The 18125-nt window shown below is 36.8% G+C and overlaps 1 protein-coding gene across 2 annotated transcripts in view; it reads left to right on the top strand.

The window, feature by feature from the left end:
• LOC132104543 (thyroid hormone receptor beta-like) overlaps nt 1–18125 on the top strand; it is an 84398-nt gene that overhangs the window by 3622 nt on the left and 62651 nt on the right. For both annotated transcript variants that reach the window (XM_059510104.1, XM_059510105.1), the window contains exon 2: nt 14644–14710. The gene's annotated coding sequence lies outside the window, so the exon portion shown is untranslated. The remainder of the gene's footprint in view (nt 1–14643; nt 14711–18125) is intronic.

Raw genomic sequence — 18125 nt, 5'->3', positions numbered from 1 at the left:
GTTTGTGCTTAACATCAAGGACCACAATGGAAACAAGTCTTTAAATGTATTGTGTATTTCACTAATTTCCTGTCTAATAAATAAAAACAATTTTTTTGAGGGTATGTAAACTTTTGAACCGGGTCATTTTTACAAGTTCAGTTATTATTTTGTCTTGTAGAGTAGGAATAAATATAAACATCTGTTATGTGAAATAGCTTAATCAGGACAGTACTAAATAAAATTAAAAACATGCAATTTTCATGGTCTAAATTATTACCATATTTGCATATTCTGCAATGGGAATGTAAACTTATGAGCACAACTGTAGATGTGTTCCTGTGTGCAGCGTATTAAGTCACAAGAACTTTGAAAAAAAAAATCTTAAATTCTGGGAATTTAACTAACTAGTTAATAAAATCATTGAGTTTGTGCTATACGGGATATTGTTAATTTAGTGACTCTGCTGTGTGAATCTAACATCAGTCCTTTGAATTCACATTGCAAGGCTGTCTGAATTTAAAATACTGATAAACTGTTTCTTGCTCAAATCAACAGTACTGATGAAATCGATCATTCTCTGCAGTCTGGTGTTGTTAAAATTAGACCAAAGAATTCCATGTGGAGCAGCTGCTCTTGAAGAATACATGAGTGTTTTTATTTGCATGGGATAATGCTGTACAGCAAACGAGAGGAAGAGAGGATTCAATTATGGAAGGTTGGGCGTTATGAAAGAAGAATGAGAATGGAAAGAGAGGCAGGCAGAAATGAACAGTGTAGAGTGGACGAGAGCAGGCCAGCGTGTTACATAACCGCTCTGACATCTACATGCAGCCGGCTGTTCCAGGGCAGAGTCTGTCGACGGGGAAAATGTTCCAAAGCAGGGCCATTCAGGGTGAGAATGAATCACATGATAGAGCCTCAAAGGCCGCCTGCTTTCATTCCCACATAAATTACATAGATTTTCTGTATTTTTGATCAAAATCAAATAAATGCAGTCTTGATGAGCATAAGAGACTTTTTCCCCCTTGTGCTTGTGTAGGTGGTGTTAAGGGATGGGACTTTCACATTGTAGAGAGCATTTGATTGGACTGTAGCAGTGCAATACAAGTCATCAATATTTTTATTCAGTTATTTCCACTGACTGTATTTTTACTGCGTAAATCTGCTTAAATCTTATCAACATTCAGAAATACACTAGCAAATAGATAGCATTAAAGCTAACAAACATGAACTGAAATCCAAAGGACTCTATTTTTTCTATTATGGGATGTTTAATAGTGAAGTAATGTGTAGTTTCATTTGAAGTTGGTGTTTTGTTTGACGTGTTCTCGGCAAGTGATGAATCTGCACACACACCTACTCACTAATGCATACATTACATCATTGTTTGTTTTCTTTCTTAGAGATTAATGGCAAGCTCCTCATGGTGACGTGAATGCACAGCTTACGTCACGTCACAGCTCCGTTGGCACAGCTGACTCTCACCAGCCCTTGTCTTCTGTTTTTCTGCCATATGCTCTCACTGTAATTCATGGGTCACAGTAGCCAAAATATGATATCCTGCTATGTGATAGCATTATTATTACTGTGTGTGCTTTATTTTGCATCCTTGTAATGTTATATATCACAGAGTAGTAGGATAACCACCATAGTCTTGAGGTGGACAAGACAAGTTCCCCCCAAAAAATCAGATACGGCCAAAATGCGAGTTTTTTTTCATTAGTTAATTTTTAGGCTGGTCTGCCTCAGCGCAATCAGGTCAACATAAAATTACAGTTTTTGACAGTGAACGAGTGTTTGGTAAGATGCAGGTAGCTAAATATTTGACGGAAATGACCAATGATATGAACTATTCAAATTTGTGTTGAGTGTTTCAGTGAATTGAAAATAGCCTGTATCATTTACATAGGCCTAATTCACGTAATGAGCTGTTTAGGCGTACGATTAAGAGAACTCAAATGAATTCACAATAGAACAATAGTTTTTTTTTTTTTTTGTATAGGGTAGTGATTCTATAAAAACAGGATTTTACTTTACCCTAATAAAGACAAAGCAGCTAGAGTTTCAGCGTTTACTGTTTATTCAACCTTTTTTGGGGGAGGGGGGATTCTTTTGTGCTGACACATTTTATTGGTCATAAAAGTTTTCTCAAAACCACTGGAAACACTTTCCCATATTTTGATGCATGAGATCTGGATTTGATTCTCTAGTGCTGCCCACCCTTTTCTTTCTGTGGTGTCCACTGGACAGCCATGCACATGTTGCACAGTGTGTGCTCTATTTACAAACTCTGTGATTATGAATGTGCCAGTGATATAAGCTTTCAGATCCTTAGAAATTATCTTTGTGCTTTCAAGCTCTAAAGATCATGAGCCAGTTGCTGGTTTTTAGATTCATCTTTTCCTGCTGACTGAGACAAGCAATGCAAATGATTCTGAGACTTTTCTTTCCAGAATGGTTGGAGGGCATTTGGTGATCGCATGGCTCCTAGTCAGCTGATTATTTATGATCTTGGCTGAAACTGGAATCATTTAGTACAGTATTACTAAATCTAGCTGAAGAAGTTCGGTTTGAAAGCTGCCATCTTTACTGATGTTCAGTTCTGCAGATATAATGTGACTAATGACTCGCTAATCACACAGGCAACCAAGTCTGAGCTTCCATTTATCATATTTGATGTGCTCTATGTATGTGCATTGATCAATATGCATATGTGAATAAAATATTTAAATTAAATTAAATTAAAGATTGTATATCTTCTAAACACTTGGATTGAACAGCTCGATTCATATGTATTATTCACATTGTCTATATGAACGTTTTGATGCTTGCAAGTTGGTTTACACATCCGATTACCACTATTTTTGATTCAAAATGCAAACACATAAATAATTTAAATTATTAAATTGTTAAAATTAAATTAAATTAATTGATTATACATATATATATTTTTTATTTAAATGTAATTAACCATTGAAACAGAATCCAGAAACATTCAAATGGAAAACTTTTTGGATTTGGGAAAAAATGTAATGGGTTTTGGAGAAAGTTTAACGTTCAGCTAACAATAGCAAGGGGCAAATCATTTATGATTGACAAACCAATGACTGTCCAACCTTCCTGTGTCAATAGAAAATATGTCAACATAGGAAAATCTGCACTTTGTTTAATGGGTTCTAACATTTGAGCATTAGGCTTCTGTCCTGGACTAGTAATCTAAAAAGAGTGATTTGTTTCCCATAAAATCTTTAATACTGTACTGAGAGTTTACTAACCTTTGGGTGATGCATTGTTTACATGTGCTGAGTGGTTTATAGTAATGTCTGTCTCCCGAGGTCATTGCAATTACATAAACATTGTCTGGGATTGTAAAGTTGGTCTGTTGCATCTGAGAAATCCTGATACAGTGTTTTGTTTTTAAAATCCAGAGGTTTTTACTCCGGATATACATTTAAGAGTGTATATCTAGTTGTCCTGGTCTCCGCTGTCTTTCAGGGCTGTAGAGGAACTTTCTAGGTGCTGATCCACCATCTGGTCTGGATACAGACTGGATCTGGTGGCTACGGTGACCTCGGAATAAGAGAGAAACAGACAAATATTAGCGTAGATGCCATTCTTCTAATGATGTAGCAAGTACATAGGGTGTTATGGGAAGTGTTCCCGGTTCCAGTTTACCTAATTAATGCAGCCTAAATTCCTTTAACCCTCTGTCTGCTGAAGGTGAACCAAAAACAACTGATAGCAGCTCTCAGTGATATGTGTCGGGTCCCTGCTATAAAAGCAGCAACATTCATAAATGCTTACAGAACAAGAGGGAACCCAGTGTGCCTGGAGCTTTCTCTATTTCAGTTGTATCACGTGATAGAAAGTCTAAGGCCTTCTCAAGCCGAAGGGCAAACTCATCTAATCTGCGGCCTATTATGCATCAAACTAAGATTGCTGTAAAGACACAAAGCACTGCCATCAAGTTAGCACTTTCAAACATTCGCTCACTAAAAAATAAATCATTTCTAATCAATGACTTTATAACCACAAACAATCTGGATTTTATGTTTCTAAATGAAACATGGCTAGAAGACAGCTGCAGTGCAACAATCCTAAATGAAGCAGCCCCTCCTAAGTTCACTTACATGAGTGTTTGCAGGACTGTTAGGAGAGGTGGGGGTGTAGCTGCTCTATTTAAAGATGTCTATCAATGCAAGCAAGTGTCATTTGGTCAGTACCTGTCTTTCGAATATCTAGGGATTGTGCTGAAAGGTGCCCCACGCATTCTGTTTATTATTATTTACAGGCCTCCAAAATACTCTCCAGCCTTTGTTGAAGAGGTCACAGAAATGTTATTAATGATTTCCTCAGAGTTTGACTGTTTTACAATTGTAGGGGATTTTAATATTCACATAGATAATGCAGAAAACAAAACTACAAAAGAAATGAAAACTTCTAAACACTTTTGACCTGATTCAGCATGTGCATGGACCCACACACAAAGGTGGACACACTCTAGACTTAATCATCAGTAGGGGTCTAAACATTTCATCCATTGTTATTAAGGACATATCACTATCTGATCACTTCTGTATTTTCTTTGATATATTGATCTCTGCTACCACTGAATCTAGATCTGTCTCTGTCAGAAGGAGATGCATAAAAGAGAACACAAGTGTACTATTTATGGAGGCAATATCTTTAACACCAAGCATTTCTGCAGACTCTGTTGATATTCTCCTTGATTCCTTCAACTCAAAAGTTAAGAATGTTATTGATGATATTGCACCAATAATAGTCAGTAAGAAAACAAACAGACAGAAATCAGTTTGGAGAAGATCAACAGCAGTTCAGACTATGAAAAGACACTACAGAAAAGCCGAGCGGATGTGGAGGAAGACAAAACTTGAAATTCACTATAGCATCTATAAAGACAGCATCCATGATTTTAATGTGAAACAAGCCACATCTAGACAGAATTTCTTCTCAAACCTTATAAACAGTAACTTAAACAACACTCGTACTCTTTTTGCCACTGTTGAGAGACTGACAATCCCCCCAAGTCAGATTCCCAGTGAAATGGTATCCTTCTTTTCTGAGAAGATCATCAATATCAAGAAGGCGATTAGCACATCCTCAAGTAATGCAGAGGTCAGACAGATTCGGCCACACTATCAAAAAGATACTATGTCTACTTTTGAAGCAATTGATAGCAAAATTCTGGAAGACATAGTGCAGCAACTAAAATCATCAACCTGTTGTCTTGACACACTTCCCACATCTTTTTTCAAAAGTATGCTAAACTGCTTAGAAGCAGATCTTTAAGAAGTGGTGAACGCCTCACGGGACATTTCCAAACTCCCTAAAAACTGCAGTTGTTAAGCCCCTCCTGAAAAAGAGCAATCTTGATAACACAATTTTGAGCAATTTTAGACCAATATCTAATCTTCCTTTTATAGGCAAAATTATAGAAAAGGTAGTTTTTAATCAGCTGAACAAAAACTTAAACTCAAATGGATACCTGGACAATTTTCAATCTGGTTTCTGACCGCATCACAGCACAGAGACAGCACTCATTAAGATAATAAAGGATATTCGCTTAAATTGTGACTCTGGCAAAATATCGGTGCTGGTATTGCTAGATCTCAGTGCTGCGTTTGACACTGTCGATCATAACATACTACTAGAGAGACTGGAAAACTGGGTCGGGCTTTCTGGGATGGTACTCAAATGGTTCAGATCATACTTACAAGGGAGAGGCTATTATGTGAGTCTAGGAGAGCATAAGTCCAAGTGGACGTCCATGACATGCGGAGTCCCACAAGGCTCAATTCTTGCACCGCTCTTGTTTAGCCTGTATATGCTTCCACTAAGTCAAATAATGAGAAAGAACCAAATTGTCTATCACAGCTATGCTGATGATACCCAGATTTACCTAGCCTTATCTCCAAATGACTACAGCCCCATTGACTCCCTCTGCCACTGCATTGATGAAATTAATAGTTGGATGTGCCAGAACTATCTTCAGTTAAATAAGGAAAAGACTGAAGTCATTGCATTTGGAAACAAAGATGAAGTTTTCAAGGTGAATGCATACCTTGACTCTAGGGGTCAAACAACTAAAAATCAAGTCAGGAATCTTGGTGTGATTCTGGAGACAGACCTTAGTTTCAGTAGTCATGTCAAAGCAGTAACTAAATCAGCATACTATCATTTAAAAAACATTGCAAGAATTAGATGTTTTGTTTCCAGTCAAGACTTGGAGAAACTTGTTCATGCCTTTATCACCAGCAGGGTGGTCTATTGTAATGGGCTCCTCACCGGCCTTCCCAAAACGTGGCTTTCTAAGGAAAGATTGCGATCAAATAGCACACCTAGGTTCCTAACTGATGACGGAGAATTGACAGAGCAACCATCAAGTCTTAGACAGTGTTCTAGGTTATTACAAGCGGAGTTTTTAGGTCCTATAATTAACACCTCTGTTTTTTCAGAATTTAGCAGTAAGAAATTACTCGTCATCCAGTTTTTTATATCGACTATGCATTCCATTAGTTTTTCAAATTGGTGTGTTTCACCGGGCCGCAAAGAAATATAGAGCTGAGTATCATCAGCATAACAGTGAAAGCTAACACCATGTTTCCTGATGATATCTCCCAAGGGTAACATATAAAGCGTGAAGAGTAGCGGCCCTAGTACTGAGCCTTGAGGTACTCCATACTGCACTGCACTTGATCGATATGATACATCTTCATTCACTGCTACGAACTGATGGCGGTCATATAAGTACGATTTAAACCATGCTAATGCATTTCCACTGATGCCAACAAAGTGTTCAAGTCTATGCAAAAGAATGTTGTGGTCAATTGTGTCAAATGCAACACTAAGATCCAATAAAACTAATAGAGAGATACACCCACGATCAGATGATAAGAGCAGATCATTTGTAACTCTAAGGAGAGCAGTCTCAGTACTATGATACGGTCTAAATCCTGACTGGAAATCCTCACATTTACCATTTTTCTCTAAGAAGGAATATAATTGTGAGGATACCACCTTTTCTAGTATCTTGGACAGAAAAGGGAGATTCGAGATTGGTCTATAATTAACTAGTTCTTTGGGGTCAAGTTGTGGTTTTTTGATGAGAGGCTTAATAAAAGCCAGTTTGAAGGTTTTGGGGACATATCCTAATGACAATGAGGAATTATTAATAATCTAAAATAATAACCTCCCGACTGCATCTCCAGAGCTCAGCCACAGTGATCATTGGGTTCTTCTTTACCTCTCTTACCAAGGCTCTTTTCCCCCGATAGCTCAGTTTTGCTAGACGGCCAGCTCTAGGAAGTGTACTGGTCGTCCCAAACGTCTTCATTGAAGGATTATGGAGGCCACTGTGCTCTTCAGGCAGTTCCTTTGACCTCATGATTCTCATTTGCTCTGACATGCAGTGGGGCTGTAAGGTCTTATATAGACAGGTGTGTGGCTTTCCTAATCAAGTCCAGTCAGTATAATCAAACACAGTTGGACTCAAATGAAGGTGTAGAACCATCTCAAGGATGATCTGAAGAAATGGACAGCACCTGAGTTAAATATATGAGTGTCACAGCAAAGGGTCTGAATACTTAGGACCATGTGATATTTCAGTTTTTCTTTTTTAATAAATCTTTAAAAATATCAACAATTCTGTGTTTTTCTGTCAATATGTTGTGCTTTGTGTACATTAATGAGGGAAAAAAAAGAATTTAAATGATTTTAGCAAATGGCTGCAATATAACAAAGAGTGAAATATATAAGGGGGTCTGAATACGTTCCGTACCCACTGTATATATTATTATTATTATTATTATTATTATTATTTTGAGTATTCTTCAATAAAACCTTTGTCTGGCATATATGAGTGTTAAGACTCATATTCATAGATTTATAGTTTGTGTTTGTTGAAAGATAAAAATGTAAGGCACTGAGCGCTGTGGCTTGACAAGGTCAGTGAAAACACAGATGACTGGTCCGTGACCCCTGTTGCCTGCTCATACATCTCACTGTCTCTCTCTCTCTCTCACACTCTCTCAGTCAGTTCAACTCACTTTTAATCCCAGTGGTTTCTTTTTTTAGCAGCCTTGCACTGAAAATTCTTTTCTTACATTAGTTGTTTTGGTCTCTCAATGCAGTACTTTAGTTAAAAGGCTCTGGTTAATACAATATATTTCAGGCATATGCCTGTTGTGATTTAAATCAGACCAAATACCACCCCAGACAGACCCTTCAAGACAATACCCAAGTTGCTTGAATGCTTGTGGTTTGTTACAATTTAAAAAAATAAATAAATAAAAAGAATAGTTTGTCAACAAGTTTTTATTTAAATGATAGCCCAATTTGTGTAACAGTTATGTATCTTACATGCATTGTAAAAACAACAACTCTATTGTTAACATCTGCTTTGACACTGAATAATATCTGCATGCAATGTCAGATCTGTTTTCACATCACTTAAATCTTCATTCAGCCAGTACAAAATAGTTTGAATATGGTCTGTAGTGTATTTGTTTCTATTGTCCTCCTGACACATGCTGTCTTTGGTCACGGTCATGGCTCACATGGTTTTCTTAAAGAAAAAAAAGCATGTTTTATCTATTTATTTATGCTTATTGCACTTGCATGACGGAAGAACCATAGTGTCATTTGAAGCACCTTACTGTGTAAATGCCTTCACTAATGAATGTGGTAATCATTGAATACTCTAATGGCTATTTTGTACAGTCTAGTGAATAATATAGTTCACAAAATGCCTGATACTTTTTAAAATTTAAAATAAAATTATTTGATTTTATTTGCAACTTGATTGACACAAACCAAAATAAGTTTTGCAGCTTCAAATCATTCAGTATAAGACTCATGTCAACAGAAGAACTTATATTATAAAACAGATAAGCTATGTGTGAAGTCATAAAATATCTATCACTACATAAGTATACTATAAATACACCTGTCTGTTCTTGTTTTCTCTTCTCTTTACTTTTTTTCCACATTACTTGATGTTTTGTTGTTATTGTTGTTGCTCTCACGTGTGATTAACATAATGCAGTCCTGTCTACATATGTGCAAATAGTATGCCATCATATGATCATCTGATACATCATCATAGTGGGTGGCCACAGTATTTTTAGGATGTGCCATTTGAAAACATCCTGTAGAAAATAAAAGGAATCGACATTAAAATAACTACCTTTCAAGTTAGAATGATGGAAGAAATGGATAGTTCCTCTTTTGTTGCATGAGGTTTGAATGCAGAAAACCTGGTCTGCACATTCATTAGATGTCATCAGTGCCTCAGCACACTGCAGTTGTGTATTTGTGTTGATGAAGTGTTCACACTGTGGGTGGATGAGCAGCAGGGGAAGATCACGGCTCTATTGTACTCTGCCGTGCTGTGTGAAATACACCAGTGTTTCTGTCCAGTCATATAGCATAAGATGTATTTGGCAGCATTTGTTAAGAATGATGCAGGTCCGAACTCTGCACTGAGGTCAGTAATTAAAAATGAAAGAGAAGAACATAATGTGAGTAATACCTGTGTAATGTTTTGATTACATCAGACATTCAGATACCGTTAAGCATGTGCAAACTGGCCGACTCTTCTACTGTCAGTTTCTTTGAAAAGTCTGTACACTTCTGAGAATGTCCTTATCTGGGCCTTCAGTGAAATTTTATATTCATAATATAGAGCAAATTGAATCAAATGAAATTATTGTCGTTTTAAGATTATACTGTAACAACATTAATGTTTCTATTTATATACAGCTGGTTTGTACTTATATACAGCTCATCATAACATAAATAACCCAATGCAATGTTTCAGAAAGGAGAGATGCACACACTGTACACCAGAGAAGTACAGGGCAAGTTCAAGTTTTAAGACTCATGTATTGCAATGAAAAATAAAGTTAGGTGCTTTTGTTCTAGAAGATCTCAATGAAGTTCAGTCTACAAGCCATCATTTATTTATTTTATTTTTTTCCACAATTAGTTATGTCTTTTACTAACATCTCTCCGGCCCAGGCCATCGTCTTTGGACCCATTTCAGTTCGCCTACAAACCTAACAGGTCAACTGAGGACGCCATCACCTCAGCTCTCCACACTGCCCTGAATCACCTGGATAAAAGCAACTCTTATGTCAGAATGCTACTCATTGATTTCAGTTCTGTTTTTAATAATGTGATTGGTTTTAAGCTGATCTCCAAACTCACTGACGTTGGCATCAACTCCTCTGTCTGCAACTGGACCTTGGACTTTCTCACTAATAGACCACAATCTGTTAGGATTAACAATCACAACTCCTCCTCCATTCACCTTGAATACTGGCGTACCACAGGGCTGTGTTCTAAGCACAATTCTCTACTCCCTCTTCACCCATGACTGCATAGCTTTACATGGCTTTGACTCCATAATCAAGTTTGCAGATGACCCCAGAGTGGCAGGCCTGATCAGCGGCCTAATCTCGCACTCAACACCCAGAAGACCAAGGAACTGATTGTGGACCCCCAATCCACACATACACACCCATCTACACTGATGGGGCCGAAGTAGAGTGTGTGACTAGTTTCAAATTTCTGGGTGTCCGTATTGCCTATTCTTACAGCAACTTTTTTACTGTAATTTTAATTCAGTCATTTAGTATTTACAGTTCTCCTCTTGCGCGTTCTCTCTCTCTCTCTCAAAAAAAAAATATAAATTATATATATATATATATATATATATATATATATATATATATATATATATATATATATATATATATATATATATATATATATATATATATATATATATATATAAATAACACATATGGTTAGATAACTGCATTTCATTGGCTCTGTACTTGTACTCTGCATGATGAAAATGAATCTAAATCTAAATTATCATAGAGGAATGTCTAACCCAATTCCTAGCGGACCGAAGCCCTGCAGCGTTTAGATTCAACCCTAATTAAACAAACCTGGTCCAACTAATCAAGTTCTTCAGGTTTATTTGAAAACTACGTTATGTGTGTTGGAGCCGGGCTGGGACAAAACACTGCAGGGCTCCGGCACTCCATGAATTGAGCTTGACACCCCGATCTAATCTATTTGTGAAAGCTATGTAACACTGCCTCTGTTAAAAGCTAAGAGTTTTTTGTGTGTGTAAAATTCATTATATATATATACACACACACAATTCATATAGAACTGAGTTACCATGGAAACTACAGAGCCAAGACACTGATCTAGATATAAAAGTCCAAGTATCTCTTAATATTAAGCTTGCAGTATTTACTTACTGCATGTGAAAATGATGGGGGAATTGTTGCAAGCCAGGCTTAAACCTGCATCTCTCACAATGAAGCACTATTGCATCAGATCCATTTGTACTAGCTGACCATCTGTTTTAGCTTTAATATTTGTTTTGCTTGGTGAATATATTTGTCTCTCTCTCTCTCTCTCTCCCTCTCTCTCTCGCTCTCTCTCTTTCTCTCTCTAGCCACTTTAATTGTTATGTGTGAAATGTTGTCTATTCTTAAAGCAGTCTTGCTACTTCACAATAAACTTTTTTCATATATGAAAATATATGAAACATTTTAACAAAATAAGAGGTCATAAAAAATAATGTTATTTTGATTTAGTGCTGGCTTGTATAAGCTATTTCACATAACAGATGTTTACATACACTTAACTAGATGTAATAACTGAATGTATAAAAATTACCTCATTTAAAAGTTTAAACACCCTTGACTCATAATGCTTTGTGTCATAAACTGGATGATCCAAGACTCTTTTTTTTATGTTTTATACTAGTTGTTTATGAGTACCTCAGTTAAACTGCCTGCTTTCTTCAGAAAAATCCTCCAGCTCCTGCAAAATTCTCAGGTTTTCCAGCTTCTTCTGCATATTTGACCGTACAGTGACTGTATGATTTTGAGATCCATCTTTTCACACTGAGCACAACTGAGGGACTCATGCACAACTATGACAAAATGTTAAAGCATTTACTGACGCAATATGATACATTAAGAGCCAGACTTTTTGAATTGGATGATAAGGGTAAATTGTAATTATTTTGTCTTCTGGGAAACATTTCATGTTGCTTCAGAAGAGCAGTATTAAATTAAAAAAATATTTCAACAAATTAAGAAAAATTTATACATGTTGGAAAGGGGTCAGATATACAGAGGAAACTGAAAAAGCAAAGAATATGCAGTTTCTGGAAGAGTTTTCTGAAGAACAGTGGGAAGTTCAAACAAAACATGGAAACAGTCGTGGATCATCCAGATAACGAAACAGTGCTTTATTAAGATTCAAGGGCATGTAAACTTTTGAACAGGGTCATTTTAATAAATTCAGTTATTATTTTGTCTTATATTTAAATATGTTTTATACGAAATAGTTTATTCTGGAAAGCATCCGGTGTAAAATGTGCCAAATCGGCTTGTGAATCACTCCGCTGTGGTGATGCCCGACAAGAAAGGGAGCAAGCCAAAAGAGAGAGAGATTATTCAGGAAAGTACTAAATAAAAAGTAACAATACATTTTTATTATTCATATTATTTAGTTAAAGTTGTTAATGTTTTGCATATTCTGCGAAAGGTATGTAAACTTGTGAGCAGAACTACAATTCTCTAAAATTAGCATGCAAACATTTCATGTGGCAAATTCATTGAATCATCAAAATAATATTAAACATCAAGGAACAGAAATTATCATATACTAAAATATTCCCCTCTGTTGCAGCCCTCAAATCACATTTTTCATTCTGCATGAGAAAACCAGTGCATTTCATTTTGTTACAACACATGCAAGAACCAGTAGCTTTTTGCATCCGTGACATCAAACCTGGCGTGAGGCCTTGGCACTCTAATTTTCTCAATTATATGCAGATTTGAATGATATTTCAGAGCTTGGCTGACAGCAAGATTTTCCCTGTAAAAATGTATGCATTTGTTTTAGTGGGTGTACTTCCTTTATTAGCATGACACGACGAGTTCCTAGTTTGTAAATTCCTCAAACCCAAGCCATCTCCTCAGAGACCTTCTAAACAGTTTCTCCCACTTGAACGTGACTTGATGCAAGATCACTTGAGTGGTTTGACTAGAACTGAGTGAGGCGTTATGAAAAGGCTCCTGAAGTGGGAAAGCATCTGGTGATCAGCAGAGGTCAAGCAGATGGTAATGCTCCTCAGGGGAGAGACGGGGCTGCGTCTGGAAGGCCGGTTTCCTGCACTCTGCCATGGAGATATCCTGCAATACAACACAGACGGGGCTCGTGCTTACTGCTACCCATAAACTGGAAGTTGCATAATAGTTGCATAATAGTATCTTTAGGGTGAAGTGTGGTTATATGTGTTTTACTTTCACTCATCCCAGTTTAACTATAAGGAAGTCATTCTTAGGTTGACTTTCAGAAGAGTGTAAACACTGGCTCTGTGGTACTTTCCTGACATTTGTTTGTGTGGTGTAATATATCAGGTTCCTCAAGTTGGTATAAGATTAGGGTGGGATTGCATGTTTGTCTGAACCAAAGAGGTGTATACGACTTAAGAGAGTTATCCATTATATCTGTAATGTCACTTGTGGTGTCGGACACCCCAGAGGTAAAGAAAAAAATACATTTATGCCAGGTTCAGAGGTACACAATATTTTTGTCTGTCACGATAGTCACTGTGTCTGATTACACTTTTTTGACTACTTAAATCTTGTTGTATTGTGTACAAGAAACATGTCAGACTACACGCTGCTTGCCGTCTTTAACGGGTGATGTCATCGAGAAAGCTGAACTAGCGAATGACTTCCGAAAAAAGTGTAAACATTGCTGAAGCACTTCCGCTATCTTTCGCCAGCATTTTTCTTTTTTTGTTCTGTCATGATAGTTCCTTGATTACACATCAGACAAAGCGGCAACCTTCCGCTCCCTTTCTTGAAACCAACACGGAAGTGACTAAAACTGCAATTCATCAACTGGCCGTTGGAGGCTGGCTCCAAAAGTGAGTCAATCCCATAGACTCCCCATGTTAAAATGCTCAAACTTACAGAAGAAAAAAACATGTTTACAACCTGGTACAAAAAATATTTTGGTCTATATAGCTAATTTTGTCCTTCGTGACAACTGAGGGGGGCTAATTTTTTTTAATAACTCAACCGTTTAAAATTATATTAAGCCTTAAAGTTCTGCATAATTAAGGGCTCAGCCACTTGAGTGACAGGTGGATTGCCTCTGCTGTCACCGGCGTCAAGTTAGGTGGGCGTGGCTTCAGCAACCAGCTCCAGCCTTTTTTCCCATTTTCGATTATCCGGGAGTGACGCTCAGAGACATGCTGCCAAGATGGCAACGGCCACCTCTGCCCATTGTTGGCTTCAAAAACACTCTTCGGAAAAAAATGGGTGACGTCACGGACACTACATCCATGTTTTTATACAGTGTATGGTCCCGACGCCCATTGTCATTTACAAATCCCCACAACATCAAGCAAATTGTGACAGAATCGGGCTAAAACCGTGTAGTCGGAACAGGGCATTAAGGAACAAATTGTGCATACAGTAGTAAATGGATGGCTTTGCAATATTTGGTGTTAACCTTCTTCGCTATTAATTTGTTGTGTGTCTGGATAAATTGCTTAAACGTATTCTAATCGCTCTCAACATTTTATTCTAGGTTTTCATGTTGGGAGGGATTCATCCACCTCGGCCCTGGCAGGACTAAACCTTCCATCGTTTTTCTGGTAAGAACAGATTTAACAGATTTATAGAAACCTAAATGAATTATAATCAATAATAATAATCAACACTTAAACATCAAACATTTAATTTGCACACAATACAGTTTTAATATCAACTTTTAATGATATAATTGTTGAAATATTAACATTTTAAACAATGGCTGAAATAAAATATGCTTTTCAAACATACCTTACACAATGAAGACATCACTAGAAGCTTAATTATAATGATTATAATAAGCAATATGTAATGTAGTTCCTGTATTTAACAAGATATTCCACTTTTTTAAGAGCTATGGATATTGAATGACTCTCCTGAGGTAAATGCAACATTTTGTGAATTTTTTTCCACAATTGAAACACTGGTTGAGGGATTGCATGAAATATAATGCAGTTCAGTAAGTTGTACTATTTCTTTCAGTATACTTTCTGATGTTCATTCATTACTTAATAAAATGAACGAAAGTTAACAAAGCACAACACTTATTGCGACTATTAGATGTAGGCTCACTACATATTTTGTGAAGTTTTGGTCACATATTAACTGAAAACAGCACACACTAAAATACATTGGTTCATCAAAATCAATATTTTCAATCCAACCCTAGAATTAACATATTTGACATAATGACATATTTACCTGTTGTAGTTTTTCCATGTAAAATAGTAATAAACGCGCCATCAGAGATACACTAATTAAACATCACCAGTCCAGTCTATGATTTACGCGTCCTAAACTTTACATTTAAGACTTATGTGCAAATAACAAAAGCTTGATTTCAGACAATTTAACAACAGCTGGACTGAGAAATGTGCCTTCATCTTACTTTATTGTTATGCTAAACTGAGAAAGCACCTGACCTCAGTGAATATGCAATAAGCCTATAAAGGATATTTGCATGCAAAGTAAACATAGCCAGTTGTCGTATCATGGTCGTCAGCAACTGCATGCAATGTATGGTGACATACAGGTCTGGGTTGGAGCATGGTGCGTTAAATGTGTTTAATAATTTTAACACATTATTTTATTTTATTTTTTCATAAGTAATCACACCAAATTAATATGTTAGATTGACAACCCTAATGGTTACTACTGGCAGGCTATTTTATTCATGTCCCCTGAGCTATTAAATTTTTGTATACCTAGGTGTGGTATATTTTTACTGTTAACCAATTGAGCTACTGCTAAAATTGAGGCATCAGTCAATACATGCATGCTTCATAGCTTTGTTCCTACTGTGGATCATAATATTTATTCTTACATTAACCTAAAGTAAGTAACTTGCAGTAAAAGCATTTTCAGAAGACTCCAATGATGTGGCTTGTTGACGAGAGATGACATTTATTTTCATGTCATCAGGCAGATTTTTTGAAAACTTGTGAAACCAGTAAAAAAAAAAAAACATAAACACAGGCCATATGTTGTAGAGAACGTAATGTTACACAGTCTTGGCTGTGGATTCTTTTAACTTTTGAATTACGCTCTGCACACCTTAGCAACAGCACATTGCCCTAGCAACCACTCATCCAGAAAACATTAAAATGAGACTGCGATCTGGGCTAAGAAGAGGTCTTTGTGTATACTTATGTGAACTTAAATCTAGACTTTTTTTTTGTTCTCCACACAGGCTGCAATTGTTTGCAGTGACATTAGAAAACATGTAATATGATCAGCTCAGAGAGGATACACTAACAAAGTCAGGCGGTTTATTCTTTTATCAGACACATTCTTCTGATGAAAACACCATCTGCTGTCCTCGTTCACGTCGCTGTTGTCATGTCAATGGGTCTATATTTAATAAAATCATTTAATCCTCACCACCAAATTAACTAATAGCTCATCACATCCCATGATCCTCTGCTGTTCAGATACACCTGTGTTCATACTCAAGAGTTGGGGTGAGAGCCAGGTGCTCTGTCTGAGATCATTTTGTTTTTGTTTTTTTAGCAGATTATGGTATTAACAATAAAGTACCAATAATAGCATGGTAATGCCATTTTTTCACATATTCAATACCAAGGTATTCTTTGAAGAAATTTGAAGTACAATGAAATCTGTTTATGGTGAGAAATTAACAGCCATCACCAGCCAAAAGCAGGTATGGTGGGTACACTGAAAGGAGAAAAAAAAAAATGGAGTAGGATTTAATTTGAAACAATTTTCACTCATTGTTCATTGCTTTGTTCATTTCATTTTTAATAAATATCACAAATAATTATAAGCAATGGCAAGTAACACATTAAACAGTACATGCAATTTTGTAGTAGACAAACTGAAAGAGTATTTTCTTATAAAACATTATCTTTGATTTATTCACTTTGATAAGAATTTTTACTGTGTGATTTTCCTTTGGTTGGCAACCTGTTTCAAGCTGACCTTCGAAAAGAAATGCTGTGTTGTTCATTAACAACAGCATATCACTGGTTACATGTGTGTCTGATTCACTTCAAACATGCATCATGAGTTAAAAACTGGCACAGGTCCGTCATTGTGTGTAGTTTGTGAAAAGAGATCTTCCTTCACCTCTGGTATTGGTATTTGAACATGGTAATCATTTAGCGCTATAGAGTATATATCAAAATAATATGGTGTTATGGTCTGATTTCTTGACTATCCAATGGTGCTGCCAAATATTTTTTTATGATATGACAATATACATCGATATCTCTATCTTATATTTTCTGCATTGTTCTCCATAAATCCCTGTTACTGTCACAATGTGGTGATTGGTCATGTAAGGGCAATGAGGGCAAAGTGCAGCTCTTCATAGCATGAGTTGTGTGTGTGTGTGTTCGTGTTCACACATGAGTTATTCTGCATGGCTGTGCTCTCCTCAGATGGCTTTTCCCACATTACAGCTCTCTGTCTCCGACACACACACACACACAGCCTGCAAGGGAACAGATGGCATCATTATTCAAAAAATCTGAGGCAGCACACTGCAGTCTGACCAGCGAGACAAGTCTGTCCTGTGTGAAAACACAAGCAGAAGGGTGAGCAGTGAGTACAGTAGACTTCAGCTTGGGTTTACTCGACTCTTGTGAAGTTAAATACTGAACATGATTATATGCTACACATTATGTCCTCTATGAAACTTAAATGAATAGTCAAGTTACCTTTATTTATATAGCGCTTTAAACAACTGGGGCTCTAGTTGTCCTGGTCTCCGCTGTCTTTCAGGGCTGTAGAGGTCCTTTCTAGGTGCTGATCCACCATCTGGTCTGGATACGTACTGGATCCGGGTGACTGCAGTGACCCTCTGATCTGGATACAGACTGGATCTGGTGGCTACGGTGACCTCGGAACGAGAGAGAAACAGACTAATATTAGTTAAAGAATAGTTAATGGGAAAAAGACAATTTTCTGATCATTTGCTCTCAAGTTGTTCCAATATTGTATGTTTTGTCTCAAGAAGAG

The sequence above is a fragment of the Carassius carassius genome, chromosome 25 (genome assembly GCF_963082965.1).
Source record: "Carassius carassius chromosome 25, fCarCar2.1, whole genome shotgun sequence".
NCBI classification, from domain to species: Eukaryota; Metazoa; Chordata; class Actinopteri; order Cypriniformes; family Cyprinidae; genus Carassius; species Carassius carassius.
The sequence above is the reverse complement of the archived record's forward strand: the minus strand, read 5'-3'. Positions and strand labels throughout refer to the sequence as shown.